Genomic DNA, 24,644 nt, shown 5'->3' with positions numbered 1-24,644 from the left:
ATTCATAAATTACATATAATAAAGTCATTTTAGTTATTGTTTTGGGAAGATGATTAGACTAGATAGCCTCACATGGAAATTATGTGAAAAATTCTGCCCAGAGTGAACAGACAAGATAAGTGGATTCCCTACTGAAGTAGGCCCCATACATTCTCTGTGAACACAGAGGTCATTCAGATATCTATGCCTCTGCACATACTATACCTTACGCCAGGAAAATTGTGCCCACTCATAAAGGCCACGCTCAAAAGTCGCATGGTCTCTGACTCCTCTCTGAACTGCCCAGTCTAGTTTCATTTTCTTACTCCCCTCTCCTCCCACTGACCTCTGTACATTTCTCTATAGTTTTGGTCACAATGTACCGCAAATACTGGTTTATTAGGTTAGATTGGGAGGATTTTGAAAAGTGTTCTGGGTATTATCAGTTTTAGATCTTAAGATAAATAAATTTGGCTCTTTTCCTTCTGGTAAATAAGACTTTCTCCTCAAAAAAATCTCCTCCATGTTAAAAGTGATTAGATTTTTAGAAGAATTCAATCCTAGGATATATGGAATTTGCCCTTAAAAACCAATGGGCAGAATGTAAAACTAACAGTAAAGTGAGTAAAAACTAAATCTATGAACATTTTTTAAATTATGCCCCTAAACACCTCTTTAGGTTAAAAAAAAAAAAGAAATTGTAACAGACATCTTGTGCTTTCATAGTCTCTGGGCACCTTCTCTTACTACAGCCTTACCTGGATCACACGTGCATTGGGGATATTGAACGCATAAGCACCTGGGAGTTCCATGACCTTGAATCACAAACTATTCATTTCTCTTCTTGCTCTGGGACTTCTCTGATATTTTGGCATGGGATGCACATAGGAACCTGTTCTATACTTGGGTATGTTCAGTCTTGAAATGCAAGAGACTTAAGACCCATAGAACCACCCTTGAGCTATTGAGGTTTGGGAGCCAATGGATGAGAATATCCCTAATTTATTTTCCAGGTGGACAATTGTAAGACCTATTTCAAAAGTCTCCTCAAAAAGGTCCCATGAGATTTAACACCTTTGCCTGTGTGGATGAGGCATCCTGGTCTTGGCATTTCTTTCTTCCCTGATCATTCCCACTGTCCCACACACCTGATGCCTAGAGTCACATTCCCAAACTACCCAAGCTTTTGTCTCAGGCATTGCTTTCAAGGAAACCCAGACCAAAATGTAAATCAAAACTGCAATTAGCATCTATTTAGAAATGAATGTAAATAAGAACACTATACATCAAAAATGGTGGGAGATGGCCAAAAAAGAACTCAAGAAAATCTACAGCCTGAAGTACATATGTGAGATAAAGAGAGAATGAAAATAAATTAACTAAACTTTTATTTCAAAAAGCTAGAGAAGGAACAACCAAGCAGACCCAAAAAGGTGCCAAAAAAAGAGATTATTAAATATGAAATCAAAATTTAAAAAAAGAAGGGGGCACCTAGCTGCTCCATCAGTATAGCATATGACTGATGATCTCAGGGTTGTAAGCTCCAGCCACATGTTGAGTGTAGAGATTACTTAAAAATAAAATCTTTTAAGAATTTTAATAAGAAAGAAAACAAGTGTAGACACAACCAACAAAAGTCCTAAATTAGTAGCAAAAATCAAGACTCTAAATATAAAGCTAGCTCTTTGAAAAGACCAAGAAACTAAATAAACTTCTGACAAGTGTAATTAAGTCTAATCAAGCTCATTTAATGATTAAAGCAAAGAACTAAATGGGTTTCCACTGTTTTTAATACATTCATTCTTCTAGAAAAAGAAAAAAAAATATGCATGCCCCCAATACCCACCTAGACTCAAAAGAATACTAGTAGTGAAATGATGTGTATGCTATTTATGCTTTGTCATATCTAACCCTGAAAAAGTAAAAATATCTGGACATTTCTTTGGAAGCATAACTTTCATCTTTATGGTAAGTATGTCTTTGAAAATCGCTTCCTGGAAAAAATCCACTTTTTAAGTTTTAAGTGATAGATTATTTTTCTCTTTTCCCTTAGTGAAGTGAAATGTTCTTCTCTATTTCAGCAAATGGCACTAGGTACCTAAGAGTGAGGAAAGACACTATTGCTATCTCTTGACCATGTCCCTACCAGGTGAGGGATAAAATGAACAAAAACTAGCAATAAAACAAAATGAAAACAAATGACATTAATCAGATGGTACTTTCTCATTGTCACTGAAACATCAGAATTCAGTAATCAATAGGAAATAGGAAAATGTCATTTTGAATCTATAGGTTAATAATTAGTGGGCCCTCATTTGACACTGTGGTAAATTTTATAGATGTGTATATATTAAAAGTTCTAAATTAAGACAGACTTCGAACTAAAATATGGCTCCCGCTTGCTACTGTGCAACATTGGGCAAGTTTATTAATTTCCCATAGTCTTAATATCCTCATTATAAAATAGGAGTATTAATAAAGAATTCTAGTTTCTGGGGCACCTGGGTGGCTCAGTCAGTTAAGTGTCTGCCTTTGGTTCAGGTCATGATCTGGGATCCTGAGATCAAACCCCACATCTGTCTCCCTGCTCAGTGGGGAGTCTGCTTCTCCCTCTCCCTTCCCCTGCTTGTGATCTTTCTCTCTCTCATAAATAAATAAATAAATAAATAAATAAATAAATAAATAAATAAATCTGAAAAAAAAAAAAAAAAAGAAGAATTCCAGTCTCTATACAGATAAAACTATGAACCCTGGGGGGGGAGGGGGGGAGATAACTAAAGGCTTTAGAGATTTTGGAGAAAAGTGTAATATTAAAAGTTTCTAATTTTTATTCCTTTCTATAGAAAATCTGAAGGAATCAACAAAACCACTAACAGAATTAGTAAGTGAATTTGTCAAAGATATAAGGTTAATATACAAAAATCAATTATATTATTACATATAATCAGCAGACAGCTAAGATATAAGATAAAAAATATTTCTATGTACAACATCAAAAATGTAACACATTTAAAGAATAAATATTTCCAAAAAAAGTGTAAAAAATTTAACAAAAATTTGTAATAAATCTAACATAAGACCTCTATGCTAAAAACTAAAAAAAAATTGTAAGAGAAATTAAAACCTAGATAATTGTAAAATTATATTAGTTTTGGATTAAAAGACTCAATATTGTTAAGATACCAATTCTCCCTTAAATTGATCTATAAATTCTATGCCATCCCAATCAAAAATCCCAGCAGGCTTTTTATAGAAATTGTCAAGTTCTTTTAAAAACTTCTATGGAAATGTGAAGGATCTAAAATAACCAGTCATTGTTTTTTAAAAAATAATGTCGGAGGACTCCTTCTACCTGATTTCAGTGCTTTGTATAAAATTGCAATAATCAAGACAGAGTGGTTGGTGAAAGAGTAGACCTATAAATCAGTGGAACAGAAGAGAACTTAGAAATAAACTCACATGATAAATTGATTTTGACAAAGGTACTAGGGCAATTCAGTGACAAGGGGAAACTTTTCAACTGTACTGGAACCACTGGTTATATATATGGGGAAAAATAGACATCACACCCTACCAAAAATTAACCAGAAATGATTCATAGGCTTAAACGTCAAACCAAAAACTATAAAACTTCTAAAAGAAAGTATAACAGAAAATCTTTGTAACTATAAAGCAGGCAAAGATATGTTACATACCACACACAAATAAGTGATAGAAAATTAATAAATTAGACTTCATCAAAATTTTAAAAATTGCTCTCTAAAAACCACTGTTAAAAGAATCAAAATTCAAGACAAAGACTGAAAGAAAATATTTGCAATACATTGTATGAAAGGATTTATATCCAGAACATATAAAGAACACCTACAACTCAATAAGAAGACAAATGGCCCAGTAAAAACTGAGCAAAAGCCAAACACTGAGGAAAAAATAAAGACCATCAGCAAGTGAATGAATAAACAAAATATGACATTTGTACACATCAATAACTAATTGATTGATTAACTCCTCAAACAGACAACTGTATGTATAAATTTCAAAATCATTATGTTGAGTGAAAGAAGCCAGACCCATACAGTATGATTCCATTTATATAAAAACTCATATAAAATTCTAGAAAATGTAAACCAATCTACAGTAACAAAAAGGAGACCAGTGGCTGCCTTGGGCTAGAGGCAGAAGGAAGAATGAACAGGGAAGGGGCACAAAAACATTTTACAAGTGACGGAATTGTTCTATATCTAGATTATGGTTGTGGCTTCACAAGAATATCTATCTCCCAAAACTCATTGAATTTATTGCACTTAAGTTATTCCTCACTAAAATTGATTTTTAGAAATAAATAAATAAATATAAAGTTGGGATGAATAGTACCTACTTCATAGAGTTTTTGTAATACATGAGATAATGCACTTAATGCATTCATTATAATGACTAGCACATAATAAATATTTAATGTTTGCTATTTTTATCATTATTATTGATATGACTAAGAGTAATCAATAGTCTTGTTGTATATGATGAGAAGCTTAGTAGGTTCTCATCCCTCCTTATGATGGTACTGATCTGCATATTAATCCAGCCTCCTTACAATTTTCTTTAAAAAATATTTATTTATGTGTGTGAGAGAGAGAGAGAGAGAGAGAGAAGAGATAGCAGAAGGAAAGAGAGAATCTCAAGCAGACTCCACTGTGGGCACAGAGCCTGACTTGGGGGCCCCATCCTTCGACCCTGAGATCATGACCTGAGCCAAAACCAGGAGTCAGATGCTCAACTGACTGAGCCACCCAGGCACCCCTGAGCCTCTTTATAATTTTCTATTTAGTTTCAAAACTGAAGTCTTGAGCCAAAATGTCCTCAGAAAGTCGATTCTTTTCTTTTAGCTGCATTCATGGAGAACTTTTCTTTATGATAACCACCAGTAGACCAAGAACAGAGAGATTGCATGTCAGAGCGATCTTGAAACACTTCTTTGACTCCAAAGCTTAAATAATTGGAAGACATGATAGAGCTGCTATCAGAATCATAAAACCATACCTGGATTTTTAAACTCTTGAACATTACAACCAAGCCCTGAACAACTAAAGATTAAAAATCTTAGAAAGTAATTAGGGGCACCTTGGTAGCTCAGTCAGTTTAGTATCTGCCTTTGGCTCAGGTCATGATCTGGGGGGTCCTGGGATCAAAGTCCTCATTGGGCTTCCTGCTCAGCGAGGAGTCCTCTTCTCCTTCTCCCTCTGCCCCCACTCCCCTGCTCGTGCTCTCCCTCTCTCTCTCTCTCTCTTCTCCCTTAAGATAAATAAAATCTGTAAAAAATACATATTAGGAAGTAGTTAATTAACCTAATTAAGGAGAATACATTTTGTAGATTTTTATTCAAGATAGAAGGGTTATTTGTTGTTTGTTTTTTTCTTCTTAGTTTTATAAAGATTTTAAGTTCTGTTTATTTGCTTATATGTTTCAAATTTTACAGGCTTTAGGAGTTATGACTTGAGTATTTTTGGAAAAATACTTGTAATAAATTTATTTTTTATTGGTGTTCAATTTGCCAACATATAGAATATCACCCAGTGCTCATCCTGTCAAGTGCCCCCTCAGTGCCCATCACCCAGTCACCCCCACCCCCCGCCCACCTCCTCTTCCACCACCCCTAGTTTGTTTCCCAGTTAGGAGTCTCTCATGTTCTGTCTCCCTTTCTGATATTCCCCACTCATTTTTTCTCCTTTTCCCTTTATTCCCTTTCACTATTTTTATATTCCCCAAATGAATGAGACCATATAATGTTTGTTCTTCTCCGATTGACTTATTTCAATAAAGATCCAAAGGAGCTATAGTCAGTGACTCGCCTAATGGATCTAAAATGAATCCATGAGAATACTCAAGACACTTTCTGGAGAGTTTTCTTAGCCCAGTTTGGGAAGCATCAAAAATAAACTATAGGACCAAGAATGCTTTGGAGATAGACAAAATCCTTGAGCACAGGACACGTGGGAATATTTAAGAACTGAGCACAGAAGTAAAGTGTGTATAAGTGAACGTATGTTTCCTTGTGTGTATGTGGACATTTATTACAAGGTTATCAGTGGCTGATTGATTTGGGGAAGGAAGATTGGAGAGGGGGAAAGAGGAACATCTAGAACCTGGAGAAAACAGAAACTTTTGAACTGCCCTGCAAGCTTCACTGATTTTTCTTGTGCTCGGGCATTGCTTTCAGAATAAGATATTGTTCAGGGATGGCTTGTTTATCTAATAAGAGTACAAGTGGGTCCTGTGCCTTCTTTTAGTATATGATTAATCTGTTTGCTTTTTGAAGACTTTCAGTCTGGAATCCATCCAAGGTATTTACATAATTATCAAGCACTTCATCTGATGGATAAGAACCCATAAACATGAAGAAATATTGCTGTCTTGGGTTAGCATAACCAGAGCCATGAGCGTCTTCCAGAGAGATGTCTGTGCTGAAAGTCAGGAAAACATTCCTGGATGTGATAGTCATTAGGCTCTGGGCTCTCCTGAAAGGAAAGCCTAAGAAATTTTGCCGATTGACTCATTTAAAACCAGACTGCAACTGGCTCTGGGGGACACGGGCACCATCAGCAAAGGGGTTGAACAACCCCAACCAAATGGTCCTATTCTTCTCCAATTCCTGGATTCTTTTTGGACATGTGTTCTTATTGTTAAACTAAAGACAAGAAGCTACAGAAAATACAAGATGATTTGCAGTCTAGAGACCTGATTTTCTTGTTGATCTAATGAAATTCAGTAATGTTTCTCTTCTCTGGAAGTCCTTTATTTGTATAGGAACAAAAGCTTTTGGCCAAAATTGGAACATATGGACTGCTGGTATTTTTTTAATATTTTATTTATTTATTCACGAGAGACACAGAGAGAGACAGAGAGGCAGAGACACAGGCAGAGGAAGAAGCAGGCCCCATGCAAGGAGCCCGATGTGGGACTCAATATCAGGTCTCCAGGATCACATCCCGGACTGAAGGCGGCACTAAATCGCTGAGCCACCCATGTTTCCCAACTGCTAGTATTTCTAACTATGAGACCAGCTGTTTGAAATCCAGGCATTATGGTCACCATAGATAGCTGCTAAATCTGGCTACACAACAAAGTTAAAGAAAAACAGCAAAATAAATTTGAATGCCACCATGTCCATGAAGAAAACCCTAGTACTTCACTCACAGAATATTCCTCAGGCTTCTTCCAGAATCATTTCAATTATTTTAGATCTAATTCTAACAGTCTAATGGGATACAGTGATATAATAAGAAATAGATATTTGGTCTTTGTCCCCTACTCCTGGCCTAGGGCTTCTAAAACCCTTGTTAATTTCCTGGGTAATAGGGGGAATAGAGTCATCTTTTGTTATAATTAATATGTTATAATATAATTAAGTCAGCCAGAAGTACTGGTGGCCCAGACTTGCAACTGGTGTCTGAAGCATACGCAGTCTGACGTGACTGGGGTTTGCACTGACTCCTGAATAGTTAGTGTCCAAACTGAACTGAATTGCAAGGACACCCAGTTAGTGACTAGAGAGTTGGAGAATTGGTTGGTGTAGGGAAAAAAAAAAACCAAACCCACATATTTGGTGTCAGAAGTGCTCTTTGTGTAAGAAACAGAGCTGAGGGATCCCTGGGTGGCGCAGCGGTTTGGCGCCTGCCTTTGGCCCAGGGCGCGATCCTGGAGACCCGGGATCGAATCCCACGTCAGGCTCCCGGTGCATGGAGCCTGCTTCTCCCTCTGCCTGTGTCTCTGCCTCTCTCTCTCTCTCTGTGACTATCATAAATAAAAAATAAAAAAAAAAAAATGATGAAAAAAGAAACAGAGCTGAGTATCTACTTAAACTGAGCCTCAGGCCCCTCAGTAATCATTAGAAGCAACAAAAAGGGGCACAGAAAGAAAGACTCACGGAAGCAGGCACATGGACAGAGAGAAGCGACCCATCACAGATTGATATGGGAAGGGTATTAGAAGTATCAAGAACTCCAAAAATTTATGGTATTTTCATTGTATTTAAGTGTCTAGCATAGATAGACAGAAAAAAAGATCTATGTGACACAAAAATCCTGAAGAGTCTCCCAGGATGCAGTACTGCATTGTGGTTACACGCATAGACTCTGAGACACACAGCCTGGATTTGACCGCTGGTGCCTAGGGTCTGTCTCAGTTTTCTCAAATGTAAAGGGGGATCTTGGTAGTATCAACCTCAGAAGGTTGTTGCATTGGTTCTATGACTTAATATATGTAACATGCTTTGAACAGTGCCTAGCATATTGTGAGCCGTACGGAAAGGTTAGCTATGATAATTATGTACGTGCATCTAAACTGGAGAGTCTGGAGCATAATAATAATTATACCATAACGTTGCAGAGTGCTTCAGAAGATCCCTGAGAGGTAAGCAGGACAGACATCATTATCCCAAACTCCCCCTCATTTTGCAGATTAAAGAAAGCAAAGCTCATACCTTAATTAGCATCTTCTCCAGGTCATGAAAACAAAGCAACGTGGTGAGATTTTTTTTTAAATGGCGAAGTTAGATGGTTCTTAATCCATTTTTTAGAAGTAATTGAACTAAGAGATTTTTCGTTACTGTGGTTTAAAGGAATAAGATGGACATATCTGGAAAAAGTCCTATGTGTAGATTTCATCTCCTCACGTGACCGGATAAAAGAGGTGGCTCATGTAGAACCCTTATACACTGTACACTTTATTCTTGATTGTATTGTTTTCTGAAGTCTAAAACCAAAATAACGACAGAAAACTTCCCACTTCTCTATCACCTCTCTTACACAAAGATCATTCCCCTAAAAACTCAAACAAAATTTTGAATTTTGATCGTTAATAGGCGATCATTGGCTTGATTATTTAAATAAAACACTCGAAGGAAATGGAGAAGCACCAAGAATCTGTACTAGAGCTTGCCTTCTACTCTTCCTTCAACTTAGTCATTCTCAGTTATGTCATATGCGTAGATTTGTAACAGATTTGTTGTAACTGTGAAAAAGAATGTCTAGTAAATGGCAATATCTATAACATTCTAAATAAGTCTCATTAACTGCCACACAGGAATCCCACACACAAAGTTCCTGGGACGAGATTTTTAGATCTAACCTAATGATTAAATAGATGTACTAGGAGCTGAGTTCAAGTCCGAAATATATCATTTCCTAGCTGTGTGGCTTTCAGTTAAGTTTAAACCCCATAAGCTTCATTTGTTCCATTTAATTAATAAGGAGGCTTTGAAGCCCACACAAGCTAAGTGACAGTCAAGGTTAAATAGCTAGGAAGTGGTGGATGGAGTGAGAGGCGGCCAACAATAATTGCCAACATTTATTGAACGCTATCCACATTCCAAGCATTGTGCTAAGCACTTTACCTGCATGGCATCCTTATCCTTCAGAATAGCCCATGAAGTAGATCATTATCAACCTCTCAATTTTGTAAGTAAGGAACTTAAAACTTGGAGAGATTGAATTTTTCCAAGGCATATTGTTAGCAATTGCAAATGCTGTAATAATAGAGCGGTGCCTGGCAATTTAGTAAGCTTCCAAATAATGTTCACTGTCATTACAATTATTTTGGCCTACCACAAGGAACATAATATTTCTGGGCCTTACCTATAAAACTTGAACAATAATAATGTCTGGCCTGCCTATCTTCCAGGCTTACTGTCATGATTTAATCAGAAACATGTGGAAGTGCTTTGTAAATTCAAGAACGTATAGTTGCCAATTTACATTAATGGCTTTAGAAGCAATTATTAATGTTTTCTGTTCAAAAGCATGTGGTTCTCAAAACGGAGGTAAAGAAAAGAAGGAAAAGATATAGATCTCCTGTCCCAAGGAAACCAACATGGAACGTGCATTATAAAGTCGCAGGGTTAAAGAATTGAGGCGCTCAAATGGAAGCAGGGAACTAAGTCACAATTTAGAGAATGCCCAGTACTGATTCTCTGTTTTGATGGCTTTACCAATATGATTACATTTGCTGTCTCTCTTCTTACAGGTTTATGTCTTTCATCTTCTGGATTTTTAAGGATATCGTAGGGTTTGATATAAAGATACGTAGATAAATATATATGTGGAAGACAGACAAGAGAGATTGAGAGATATACCTTTTCTGTCATCTAAATTGGAAATTTCTAAGGGTAACAGGTTCAATCTATAGTTTTCTATCAAGTATTTACAATATTAATTTCTATACTTCCATAATAAAGAGTCAGTTGTAACCGAAATACCAAGACTTAAATATAGTACCTCAAATTATAAATGCAACCATCCCAAAAAAGAAAACAAAACAAACATCCAACCCCATTCATATGGTAGAAGGGGAAGAGAAAGTACCGTAATTGTGCTAGATCCTTCATCTTTTTTAATAAGAAATGTAATGGCCTTGTCCAAAGTGAAAATTCAAGGAATAGAGCATATATGGCACATTTTTACCAAAATAGACACTGACAGTAGCTGTGTCTTCTAAGAAATAAAAGCTTTGGTTGAAGGGTAAATAGTAGCATTGGAAAAAATACTTTTCTTTCTTATATTCATTCTTCTATACCATTTTTCAAACTTCTTGAGTGAAAGAAAATTGGTTTATTTAAGCCATGAATCATTTTAGTGATTCCTTGGATCCTCGGGATAAAGTCCAAACTTCTTGGAATGCCTATTAGTCCCTCCATACTCTGCTATTTCTCCACGCTTCTCTGCCTGTAGTCTCTCGTACTGAATTTTTTCCTCCCCCTCTTAACAGCCTCCGTGTAGTACATTTATTAGCATTTTCTCCCTTTCTTCTGTGCCTTTTCTATTGACTATGATGCACAGTAAGACATATATTTGATAATATGGCATATGTATGACATAGACATATTTAAAACAGATTTGCTCAAGACAATACTTAGCCATCCCATGCCTTCTGGTATTGTTTGTTCCATTCTATTTTACTTTTTAAATGTCAATCTTGATTTTATTTTTATTTGACATTTATTTCATGAACACTGTGACCAGTGTTTGAAAACCACTGCCTTAGCCCATCCTGATCCCTTGACCTACGTTCTGATCACTTGCTCCCTCTGTTAGGTAAATCACTTTCAGCCTCCAAGTGTCAGGTCAAGTATCACCTCTTCTTAGAAGCCTCCTGTGACCAATAGCCAGATGGATTAGCTATTTCTCCCCTATGGCCTTCCTCTGTATCCCCATAACAAATACTGTGGCACTTTCCATTCTGCAATAATGTTCTCCGCTCTCTCTTCCATTAACTATAATTTCTTTAGTGCGGCCTCATTCAGTATTAAACATCCAATCTGTGACATATAGTATGTGCTCATTAAATGCATTATTTTAGTATTGAAGGAATGAATCTGTCAGTTTAAAAGCAAGTCAAGGGATCCCTGGGTGGTGCAGCGGTTCGGCGCCTGCCTTTGGCCCAGGGCGCGATCCTGGAGACCCGGGATCGAATCCCACATCAGGCTCTCGGTGCATGGAGCCTGCTTCTCCCTCTGCCTGTGTCTCTGCCTCTCTCTCTCTCTCTGTGACTATCATAAATAAGTAATAATAAAAAAAATTAAAAAAAAATAAATAAATAAAAAATAAATAAAAGCAAGTCAATTTACCAATCAATTTGCCAAATAGCAACTTCATCAAATTCACTAATTTACCAAATATGTTGTAATGAACATTTTTAAAGTGCATTTAATGGCTATGAATGTATTATTATTCTTCTTATTCAAACTATTGTTATTGAATTATCGTTTAGGGAATTGGCTCATGGAAAATTAGCTTTCGGCAAATTGGTTTTAGGAAAATAGTTTTATTAGCTAATTGATCTAGAGTCCATAACTTTTCCTATTTAATAAATAGTGACATTGATAGCCCTTCTTCCCAAGAATATTGTACATGGTGAAATAACTTATGTGAAAATTGGATAGGAAGTACTTTGGAAATGTCTATATATTTCAAAGAAAATAGTATTACCTATTTTTGTTTACACAGCTAATATGAACAAAACTAATTCTACCTGAATTGGCTATATGCTACTCAGAAAAATGGTTTTGCTTGTCTCACGCTCAGAATCCTTCTGCTTAAATACAAATAAACACAGAAGTATTTATATCAACTTGTAGCTACTCTATGTGAAATCCACCTAGAAAAAGAGACTATCTTAGTCTGTTCTGCTGCTATAACAAAATATCATAGCCTGAGTAGTTTAGAACTAAACAACAGAATTTTTTTTCTCACAGCTTTGGATGCTGGGAAGTCCAAGATGAAGGCACTGACAGATTCAGTGTTTAAGAACTTATTTCCTGGGTTATAGACAGCTGTCTTTTCTCTATAACTTCGCATGGCTGAGGGAGACAAGGGAACTCCCTGGGGTCTCTTTTATAAGGGTACTAATACTATTCATGAGGGCCCTGTGTTATGATCTAATTACTTCCCTATGTATGCCTTCACCCCCAAAACCACCCCAGTAAAGATTAGGACTTCAGCATATGAGTTTGGGGGAATTACAAGGATCCCATTTACAGCGGATCTTAAGGTAGGACTACATTGAGTATTGAGCACGGAATATGCCATCCTACTAACCAATTGAAGTAAGCACGCTCTTTCACCACTATCTTTTAGTATTATCCATGTTTTGTTCATAGAAGGTGGCTTCAGAAATTGCTTTTTTTTTTTTTAAGATTTTGTCTATTTATTTGAAAGAGAGAGAAAGCATGCACAACCATGGGATGGGGGAAGGGGAAAGGCAGAGGGAGAAGGAGAAGCAGACTCCCCACTGAGCAGAAAGCCTGACTCAGGTTCCATCCTAGGACCCCGAGATCATGACCTGAGCTAAAGGCAGATGCTTAACCAACTGAGCCACCCAGATGCCCCTACAAATAACTACTTATTTTTAAAATTCCAAATTAAACCTCAGGAATTTAGCACAGGGGCAAATAAAAGCAAATGATTTTTATTGTTATTATCATTACTCATGTGTGACTTGTGATTTAATCTAATATTTTGAAGTAATATAAACTAAAGTTTAAATCAGTCATATCTCCTGTAACATTTCCCAATAAAATACGGCACAAAGAAGTGACTGCAGTTCACAAATCCATAGTCACTTAAAGAAATGTATCGCCCTTCAAGGCATCAGGATCTTTTCCTCCCTGTAATCTTCAGATATACTCTTCTGATATTCATTTATCTACACTTTATCCCCTAAAGGAGAAAAAAAACTGAGGAGCTGAATATTGTCTTTAGTTAGCAGAACACACATAATACCTCTACCGACGGAATTAGAAAATTCTCTCTCAACCGACTTTTTTACTCTGCTGATCGTAGATATTTATGCTAAAATCCGTCTAAGTAGTACCTCTGTCTACAATTCAGCTCTACCATTTCTTCACATTTCCTTATTACCTAGTAAGAGGAACAAAGAGGAGGTATATTTCTCCTCCCCACAGGGTCTCTCCCATGCAAAGTTCTGCAAAGATACCCTAGGTCTGCCCGAGAGAACAGAACAAATCAGGGAAAGGTATACCACAACTCCTCTGGAGGAGAAGATGTGTATTTTCTCTATAGTAAAAATGATTTATTTCGCCAATGTATCTCACACTCACAAAATGTGTGAGCTATTTATGCAGTTGTCAGTTCTGGAAATATGGAAATATGGAAATAGTTCAGAGATGGATAAATTCTGAACATTCATAACCATCTCCTATCATATTTAAATGATTTAATTAATATTCATTCTGTAGCAATAAAGCTGTTTGGAAGTTTTTCTGTACGAACATCCACACCCTGCTTCAACAGTAGATGTTCTCTGTGCTTTGTCATTATGGGTTTTTTTCACTTGCACATACTTTCATTGGGTGTTTATTATGATGATCACCTCTTGTATGTTTGTTGATGGCAGAGACCATGTCCAGTCTCCTCGATCCTCATCCACTAACACAATCATTATCTGTGGATGCTAAGACAATGCTCGTTGACTAAACACGGTGCAATGAAAGGTATTCCTTAATAAGTATTCTAATGATGTAAAATAAACTGCAGCTTTAGGAAGCAATAATACTTGCCTTGTTTTTAAGAATGGTCCTTGGCCTGCCTTTCCTGACCTGAATGTGACCAGGATGTCATCTCTGGCTGTTCTCTGAACAAGACAGCAAGGCAAAGACCTGGGGAGGAGGATTAGAAGGGCAGAATGGCTAAGATAAGGAAAGTCTTTTGTTTTAAAGTGCCTTAATATGTTTACAAGAAGGAGCTATGTTCCAAAAACCCAAGCTGAGCAGTGAAAAAAAAATAATAGATATTTTACAACTGTGAGCACACCCAGGGAAGGGATAGAACTGAAACCTCCGAGTGTATGGTTCCCATGAAAAGTGTGAGAGTCGGATGATTCAGCAGATTTTAAGTGCTTATTTCCTTAGGAGGAGGTTAAACTTAATGTCAAGTGTTGAGTGAGGTTTGACTGCTTTTCCAGGTGTCCAGCACATCTTTGTAAACACGAGAGTTAGAGATGAATACAACTCATTTATTCGTGGTATTTGCATGACTGAAACCTTTTCACATGTGCCTGGAACAGAGGAGCCCTGAAAGGTCTGAACAAATCCCAGTGTGATTTATGGAGAGGCTTCCCGTCTCACACCAAGACCACAAACATTTAAATAGATGAAGTGGCAAGAGAAGCAGTTTCTTCTACCAAGTTGGAGCGATGGGTGTGGGACATTCTAGGAAGGTCAGGAAAGCTATGCACTGCTGAAAAGATAAGCTGCTTAATAAAAAGCTTGAAAAGGGCTCCTGGTGGAAGAAGAAATCTTTTCTTTTCCTGCTGATGCAATTGCACACCTGAACACCTGGGTGTATAAAAATAAGAAATTTTGTATTTGTGTTCGGTATAAAAGAGAATAAATGACATATCACAGACTTGGCAAAAGGTAATTAGGAGGAACAGAGAAATGGGTTAGAATATGAAATAGGCCTTTTTCCTCCAGTAGAGTATTTCTGAAACAAAAGATTTCTCTTCTAAGGAAGATTAAGCCATTCTTTCCTCTTAAAGTTGGCCCATGGATGAGCTAATACTCCCTTTAGCCTGACACAGTTCCCCAGTCTTGCAAGCCCGACCAGGGAACAAAAGTTGAATCCTTTTCCTCAAAACTTCTACTTATGAGTAGGGCAGTATTTGTTTTTCCAAAAACCTTTGAAGGCAGATCCTCTTTTTCATAAATTGCCAACCATTAATTCATTTTCCATCATGGATGTCCAAAGAAAATAACTTTTTTATGGTTTTTTTTATTGTAAAATATATAGAACATAAAATTTGCCACTGTCACCATTTTTAAGTGTGTGGTTCTAAAGCAGTTTGTGTGCAAACTGGTGTGCAGCCATCACTACCATCCATCTCCAGAACTTTTTCTTTTTTTCCCCGGCTTTATTGAGATTTTATTGACATATAACATTGTATAATTTTAAATTGTCTGATGCGTTGGTTTGGTACCTAACAACTCCATAAGGTCATAGAATCAACATTTCTTTTTTATGGTGAGAACCTTTAAGATCTACTCCCTTAACAACTTCCAATACAATATAGCATTGCTAAGTATGGTTACCATGTTGTATGTTGGACCCTCAGAATTGAGTTGTCTTGGAACTGGAAGTTTGAACCCTTTGACCAACATCTCCCCATTTCCCCCATCCTCTGCCCCTGGAGACCAGCATTCAACTCTGATTCCTTGAGTTTGGGTATTTTAGATGCCACATGTAAGTGAGCTTATTTGTATTTATCTTTCTCTGTCTTACTTAACTTAGCATAATGTCCTCAGGTTTCATCCATGGTGTCACAAATGGCAGGATTCAGAGGAAATAAACTTGTGATTGGCATCAATTGATGGGGAAACAATTTTAGCAGTTTAATTGTGAACAATGACCATAATATTCTGAACAATTTCTTTTCAGAGAGTTTTGATGAAATACATATTCAAAATATCTAAAAATATGGAATGGAAAATCATCTATAAAATACTAAAAGCCTTCATTTAATTCCCAAAGTCTGTTGTAATGCCCAAGACAAAAATAAACACAAACATCAATGAAAATGTATAAATTTGTTGCTCACTTTGAACATTAAAAAACTTTTTCTTAAGATGTACAAGACAAACTTAAACGTTAAGGATCAAACACTCCAGGAACATTTCTCCAAAGTCCTTGTTAAGATGGGTAGGAAGAGCCACTCATCGTATGTAACGAAGACTATGGAAATTGTCTTAGGGCAATCAATTTTCCTCACTTGTTATGCCAACTCCAAAGGTCAGTACAATGGAACCATGGCCCCATCTCCACCCACCTTCCTGGAAGGGCACTGCGGTGGGAGAAAACCAAGTTAATGAGGAGTGGGGGAAGGCATTAAGGACAAGCTGAGTCCCAGAGGCGAAGCTAAAAAACCATCGGAAGAGGTTGCCAGGCTAGAATCATAATTCAGCTAGTTCCTGAAAATTTTTGAAAGTATTTTTTAGGGGACGAAAAGATCATTTCAGAGTCAAAGGATACAATCCAGTAGGACCACCTGTGGCTGAAGTGCTTTAAAGCAAACAACAGTAGGTGAATTGTCCTTCTCTGCCAACTCACTTTTGACATTGAGCAGAATCAAGCTGTGTGAAGGACTAATCAAGCCTTGATGGGTATGGGACTGTCTTGAAATAAACTCCTCCCCTGGGTTTTTAAGGCATCAGCTCTGGCAGATGAGACCTGCAGTCAATCAGATGTGTGATTGCATCATGTAAACGACACCCGCTGGACTTGCCTTATTTGCTTTTATGAAATTCCTGTCAGTTTTGAGACATAAATAATTCAAGCAAATGGCTTGGACACCAGAGACTGTCAATTACTATTGTGTCACCAACTCACCACCATTTGTTTTGGTCACCAGAGTATTTATTTGAAAAAAAAAAAAAAAAGACTTCTGACACAATAAGTTCCACCTTAAAGCAATTTCCTTTTCCTGCGATTTCCTACAAACTGGTTTTATTTGTATTTTGAAAGAAGAAATGGAAATTTATCATTTAGAATGCCTTTTGTGTCTCTTTGATTCCTCTGCAAAAGTTCAAATATAATAGAGTTGGGAATTAAATAGTACAAGCAATTACATCAGAAAAATGGAGCAAAGCACTTTCAGTATTTTTAAAAGAACCATAAAATTCCCAGAGTACAATCAACACATTTAAGAATTCAAGAGAGAGAATTACAGTGCTTACATCAGCCTAATAACTGAAATGAATCCAGCATTTCCATTTTAAAGCCACTAATCCAAGAATAAAGGGGAGATGAAACAAACTCAGACAGCTATAAAAGAGCTATGTTTGGGACTGAGCATTGTGGCTTTGCCTCAAGTTTAGGGTTTCCTGTGATAGAGCCAGAAGCTGCTAGGTGGGCTGCAAAGTCATGCTGCTTTCTTGGCCCTGTCCCCTCCATCATTAGCAGGACGATGAACAATGGCATTGACGTCGACATCATTGATTTTACCTAACACAGATGTTATTATGGCACATTCTCTTCTCTCTTTTCAGCTCTGTGCTGTACATTGTAAATCACCATCAGAATATTTTCCTTTTTATACTTTAAAGTATACAGCCACAAGTTCTGAAGCCTCAGGTAGCTGCAAAAGCCCTACTAAAAATTAGGAACAGTAGCATGCCTCATCCTTGAGCACAGGCGATTTCTTGAATGAAAGCTCCTTCGTTTGGGTTCTGCTCTTCACACTTCCATAGGAAGAAAATCCAGACTCTGAATTAGTCACTGACCTTCTGTAGTTTAAGTCACTGTTCTGTGGTGATTAAATGAAGCTCCGCGAGGTGCTCAGCCAGAGCCATCAATAAGTCATTCGTCCCATCAACACTCTTTGGCCAGAGCTAAGGCCCAGATTCAGTGATTATTCCCATCATTAAAGTCTTAGTCACTCCCAGAAGAGCATATTTGGTATTTCTGAAAGATGAACCACACTGTTCAAATGACTTGTGATGCCTTCCCACAAACTTTGAGTTGCATGAGCTCTTTCCTCACTGCTAAGATTTGAGGAGAATGCTCCTGATGTAGGATGGCCAGACCTGGCAAATAAAAATCAAGGCTGCCCAGTTAAAATTGAATTTCAGATAAACGACAAATAATTTTTTAGTACAAGTATGTCTCATGACAATGTGAGATGTATTTAAAAATTATGTTCCTTATAAGTATGAAACATACTTACACCGAAAACGTACTCATTATTTATTCGAAATCCAAATGTAACCTAGCATCGTGTATTTTAGCAGACACGTCTACCAGATGACACCACGTTAAGGGGACCAGTGACACAGCAGATGAAACAATCAATGGCTCCAGCTGATACTACAAGCTAAAAGTCAGGTAGCACATGACTTTAAATATACTTTCTTCCCGCAAGCAAAGGGAGATTTGCCTGGCAAGGTAAACGAAACTAGGCTCTGGAGAGAGGCCAAGCCCTGGGGAGAGCAGGGGCCAACAACAAAGGCCTCAGCAGTGCCCAGGGGCTTGGAATAAAGGACACACACCTGCTCCAAATGTGTTGTCACCGTAAGGTGGTTTCCCTGTGAGTGCTCCTTTCGAGACTAATGATGTGCAACCAAAGTAGTCAAGCAAAGCCAGGAAAAGACCTTAAGTGGAGAAATTAGCCATCCGGCTTATTTTCATGATCACCTCCTCTTCTTTTAGGAGTCTCTGTTCTACCCAACCATTCAAAGGAATCAAAGGTCAAAGGGCAATCATTTCTGACTTGAAGCTGACTTTGTTTTGAAGAAATTTCCCGAGAGTCTTTCAGCACAAATCCCAGATACAGTTCGTGTTGAAAATGTATTAAAATAGTAAAAAACAAACTAAGTTTATATTACACATGTAATACAAAAAACTGTGGATGAATGGAGAGAGATGGTAAAAGGAGATAGGCAATGACTAAGGCTAATTGATAATTCAGAGATCATTTTTGCAATTTCCCTAAAAACCTCAATTCTTGGGGTACTTGGGTATCTCAGTCAGTTAAATGACGAACTCTTGATTTTGGTTCAGGTCGTGATCTCATGATGGTGGGATCAAGCTCCTGCATTGGGCTCCATGCTGAGTGTGGAGCCTGCTTATGATTCTTTCTCTCCCTATCTAAACAAAACAAAACAAAACAAAAATCCACGGTTCTTAAGTTTATCTTCATCTTGGTGACTTGAAGCCCCACTGGGTCCAGTGCCTGTGAAAATGCCTAAGCATGGGTTTTATGGTCCCCCAACTAATCTATTTTGTGATTCTCTTTGTGACCCTTAAAAATATTGTTGGATAAATGAAGCACAGGAGACGGAGTCTACAGATTCCTCCCTGGTGTGGTTTCTCTCTCCTTCCTGTCCTAATCTTTATCTCTCCTTTAAATCTAGTCATATAGGAGCTAGTGACAGGTATAATTATAACTAATGAAGTAATGTGCATGATTTCCATAATAAATATTAAGATGACCTTAATAAATGACTGGCTCAAGACCTATGCTGCCCAATATGGTAGCCGCTAGCCAAATGCAACTATTGAAATTTAATATAAAATTAATTATAATTAAATAGAATTTAAAATTCAGTTCTTTAATCACACTAGCTACTTTTCAAGTTCTCAAGAGGCTCACATAGCTAGTTGTTCCTATTATTGGAGGGTGTAGCTATAGGGTATTTCCATCATCACAGAAAGTTATATTGGGCAGTATGGTTCTATCAGTTACTATATTATTATACAGAACCAGGAGGGATATGCTTGTTTTTAGGTATCACTGTGTCTACCAGTCATTATGGGGAAGTAGAAAAACAATAAATAAATTTTAAAAGACATAGTTAAGCAATATAGTTGGAGAAAACTTTCTAGATTAGGCAACAATTTCAGGACAGCTTTGAGCAAATGAAGGCAGAAAAACAACAGATATGTAAGATATTTAAATACACATTTCCAAAGTGAGTAAGGATTGCAACTGCACCTGTAATTAAAGATAGGTGCATTGGAAGTATTCAAACAAGACTGCCAGAGTGAATCTATTTACCACTTACTAGCTGATCGTAGGCAAGTCATTCGATCTCCCTGTCCCATTGTTTTCTCATCTATCAAATGGGATAATGAAAGTATCTGCCTTTTCAACAGAGCCACCTCATCTATGCAATCAGTGCATACTGATGTACACAACTCCCCCTGGAGTTGTGTAGCACATGTCTTGTGCAACTATAGAAGCTGACTCTCTTCATTGGAATTTGAAGGGATCAAAAGAGCAAATTCATCTAAAGGACTTAGACAGGGCTTGGTTGGCATATACTAAAGCACTCAATAGAAGTTAGCTATATTTAAACTCTTTCCCAAAGGAAATTTCCCAAAGGGAAGAATCGAATAGTAGGATGTGGAAGTCATTCATGATGAGGGTTACCTACAGAGGTGATTTGCTCTGTTTCTTAGCAATTTCTTAGCATGAAGAAATTTCAGGTGAAAAACCAGGAATAGCTAGTTACCCATAAGAAAAAGAGGGGGGTGCCTGGGTGGCTCAGTTGGTTAAGCATCTGCCTTTGGCTCAGGTCATGATCCTGGGGTCCTGGGATTGAGCCCTGAGTCAGGCTCCCTGCTTAGCAGAGTCTGTTTCTCCCTCTCCTACTCCCTCTGTGTGTGCTCTTTCTCAAATAAACAAATAAAATCTTTAGGAAAAAAGAAAGGAAGGAGGAAAAGAGGGAGGGAGGGGAGAGATAAAGGAAGGAAGGGAGGAAGGAAGGAAGGAAGGAAGGAAGGAAGGAAGGAAGGAAGGAAATATATTTCACCCCAAGAAAAATCCAGAAGTGGATAAAAGTTATTCACTCTATCCACTGATTACCAATATTAGTAACAGCATCTGGCTAAACATTATGAATTCTTCAAACTAAATATAAGGGTCAGGGGATGAACAGGATTAACACGGTTCTTCTTTGCATCAATGCAGAGATTTGCATGAAAGTCAAAATTGTCCAGCCCGAGCAGAAAATAGCACAATCCCAGTGGCTTGTGGCTTTAAAAATAGCAGCACTGGATACCCCAGCATGTGATCAGATGGCTGAACTAGGACTGCCTTTTATTTTTTCCTTTTCTTTTTTGACTGAAGTGAAAAGGTTTGACTATCCCTCTAGCCTCTAGCCCTGGAAACCTCAACTCCAAAGGAAACTGCTGACCAGAAATGTTTAATTGCTACAGGGTAGCTTGTTGTGATGCTGTGTTTTTTACAGACCACAAGAGAGGAACTGCATTCTGTCCCTAGCATTTATTACATCACCTTTGTTCAAAAGTAATCTATACCTTGGAAAGGAGGATAGCTGTGATGTTGGTAATGGTCTTAATTAAATTAACTATTTATGATTTCCTCTAAAGCTCTCTATTCAGACAGCCTTGAGCAAGAACACAACAGACAAGCAGCAGTCAAATCAGCAGAAGGGCAGATAGAATCAGCGTGGTGATCCTAAAACACAAGTTGCCATCTTACTCTACAAGTCTCCCTTCAACTGAGCACTAAATTGGATTTTATTGGGCCAGTCCCAACTCCCAGTGCTTTTATGAGTCCCACCAACCACAGCCTTATTGCTCATCCGCACTGCTTTGGAATGCTGAGAGATAATAAGAGAGGATAATGGCATTCCAAGTGGAGATTTTCTTACTGTACAGAAGCTCAATGAGTCCCTTTTCAATGGGAATTCTTCTTGCCTAATAGCTGTATTTCTAAAGTGGCATTCAGGTGAGTGCTCAGTGTGAGGTCCTGGGCATGAAGAAAGGGAATATTATCCCTGACTTCCAAGTCAGCATCTTTGATCTTTGTCCTTATAAATAGGTGTGCAAAATTTTATACCAGCCCATTCCTTTATCAGTTCATGGTTATTATACGAATCACTAAGGGGAAGGGGGGTGGCAGGAGTGGTACCGGAGAGAAGGAAGGATAGAAATAAGTGTCTGAAAGGAAAAATAGATGTCATTTTTATTTCACTGTAAATTATTTGAAAGAGTTCGAGAAGGCACTGAGGAGGAACGGAAGTGTCATATTTTGGATGATATGTCACCAGGATCAACATTAAAATGGGTTTTCACTTCTGAATACTAATTGATTAGCATATCAGGTGGATTAGGAGAGCACTAGGGGACAAGAGGAGTTATTAAATCAGGTGGCAGATACCCCTCAACGTAAAGTCTCATGTCTGTAGGAGGCAGATTACCATGCAAAATTATTTGGCTTTGAACGCCAATGGATGGTTTCACACTGCTAATACTTTCAACCATCAAGTTTGTATCCTGTAGCTCATATAATTTTAAATAATAGAACAAGGTTTGAGTCTTCTCCATGGTGTCCACATCATTAACCAAGCTCACAGGATTAGTCTTCAGCAAACATCCTTACAAATCTCAAGGCAAAATACTAATCAGGCCAGGTGCTGGTTCTTTCAACTCCGTGTAGGAGAACCCTTAAAGCAAATGAAGTTTCGTGCATGGAATAGATGAAGAGATCCTTGCATTGGGATGGAAATAAGACTGAACAAGAAGTTGACAAGTGAGAGATTTTCTGATTTGATCGTGAGTTGAATGATTGACATCTCACCTAGCTATTCTGCTAACTTGTGATGCAACATTATACTTTATTATGTCCCTTGGTTTTCTGTCTGTAAAATTAGGAGTAATCCTCATTGACATGTGGAGAATTCCAGGTTATCTCACCAAGTTTTGCAAATTATAACAGACACTCGGGCTTAAAGCTTGAAAGAAATTGGGCCATATCTAAAATAAGTCACACCCCAAGAACATAGTTGTTTCACAAAAATTAAAACTATTGTCCTTGGCAACAGTACTAGACTTCTCAAAGCCTATGATATTCACTGGAATCAGCCTGATACTACAAGTAAGAGAAAGACTGTGAACAATTTTGTGGATTAGTAATGTTTCATAACAACTAATTTTTTGTTTAGTCTGTCTGTAAAATAATATTTAGAGATACCTCTTGGATTCAAGATGGGAAAGTAAATGCATCTCAAAATGGAGAAAAACTTTTTCTGTAAAGAGTCTATAAAGCAAATTCAATTAACAAATCCAAGCTTCCTATACATTTCATGTAGTTGTTGAAATAAATAAGAAAACTGAAGATAAAGCAATTTGCTAGTATAAAGTACCACATTAATGTGAATGCTCATCTTAACATTGCAGGAGTGGCTCTACCAGTGGTTTCAAACCTACCAGGTCTGGTCTCTAGAGGTTCTATATACCTTTAACCCTCTGTTTTTCAAAAATTGGATGAAAGTTTAAAACTTGTCCCTCAAAAGGAGGTGTTAAGGGGATTTTCAAAATTGAAAATTCTTTTTTTTATAACTTCTCAAATTTTAAAAGCAAAAGGTAAAAGTGTAGTTTAGAAAAAGCAAATAATTAATAGCTGAGCTGGTAAGAATTTAGCATTCTGATATTAGGCAGATACAACTGGGAACTGGTTAGATATAGAAATGTTATTCTCAAATGGTTCAGAAATATAAACAATCAGGAATCTGAGTAAAGGGTATAGTGGAACTCTGTTTTTACTACAACTTTTAGTAAATTTGAAATCATTTCAAGACAAACACTTTTTAAAAATAGAAATAGGTTTTAAAACAAAAGAAGAGTCAAATGTTTTTGTAGACCAGTAATTTCCAAAGGGTGGAGTGTAGACCAACATCATCACATGAAAATGTGTTAGAAACCCAAGTGTCACATTTAATGAAGAATCTGCTACTCATTGTGAGAGAAACTTTGCCAGACTCAGAAGCCAAAAGATAGAGACAATAAAGAAAAGGATCCATATGTAGATAGACTTCCTGGTTAGTGGGGAGACATCTCAGGTACTGGGGAGAGATAGCAACCCAAGGAGAATAGCATCTGAGGGAGTGGGTACACAGGCAAACTAAAGTTCTGGGCTCTCTTTGTCTGAATCTTGATGTTGGGGATGACCTGGCCTATGTGAATGTAGAAATCTCATTACGCAGGGAAGCTAAAAAAAACAAGAACCTGGTTCTGGACATGTGGGCAGAGAGGAGATAATGTACTAATAGTGGGTTAGTCCTGGAGAGTAAATGCTCCTTGAAAAACTAGTACATTCATACAGCCCCACAATAGCACTTTTAATATCAAACCAATTATGATGACTTATAACGAGCTTTCACTTTAAATCTAAAGTCTGTCGGAGCATCTGGGTGGCTGAGTCAGTTAAGCATCCCACTCTTGATTTTGGCCTGGGTCATGATCTCAGGGGTCATGAGATCGAGCCCAGTGTGGGCCTCCACACTGGGCACAGAGCCTGCTTAAGATTCTCTCTCTCTCCCTCTCCATTTGCCTTCCCCATCTTACTTGCTCTGGAAAGAAAGAAAGAAGGAAGGAAAGAAAGAAAGAAAGAAAGAAAGAAAGAAAGAAAGAAAGAAAGAAAGAAAGAAAGAAAGAAAGAAAAGAAAGAAAAAAAGAAAAGAAAAGAAGAAAAGAAAAGAAGAAAAGAAAAGAAAAAAAAAGAAAAGAAAAGAAAAAAAAGAAAAGAAGGGAGAGAGAAAGAAAAAAGTTTTAAAAAACCCAAAGACTATATACATGCTGTCTTCATATAACTCACAAATAGCATAAGAAAAGTACACAGCAGTGATTTTTCGGCAA

At 37.4% G+C, this 24,644-nt stretch overlaps 1 long non-coding RNA gene across 1 annotated transcript in view; it reads right to left on the bottom strand.

The window, feature by feature from the left end:
- Positions 1-18,019: 18,019 nt before the first annotated feature.
- The window catches only part of LOC121489474, a 60,224-nt gene continuing 53,599 nt past the window's right edge, over positions 18,020-24,644 (bottom strand). The window contains exon 3 of the long non-coding RNA XR_005987345.1: positions 18,020-18,067. This is a non-coding gene — a long non-coding RNA (uncharacterized LOC121489474). The remainder of the gene's footprint in view (positions 18,068-24,644) is intronic.

The sequence above is a fragment of the Vulpes lagopus genome, chromosome 4 (assembly GCF_018345385.1).
Source record: "Vulpes lagopus strain Blue_001 chromosome 4, ASM1834538v1, whole genome shotgun sequence".
In the NCBI taxonomy this organism is placed as follows: domain Eukaryota; kingdom Metazoa; phylum Chordata; class Mammalia; order Carnivora; family Canidae; genus Vulpes; species Vulpes lagopus.
The sequence above is the reverse complement of the archived record's forward strand: the minus strand, read 5'-3'. Positions and strand labels throughout refer to the sequence as shown.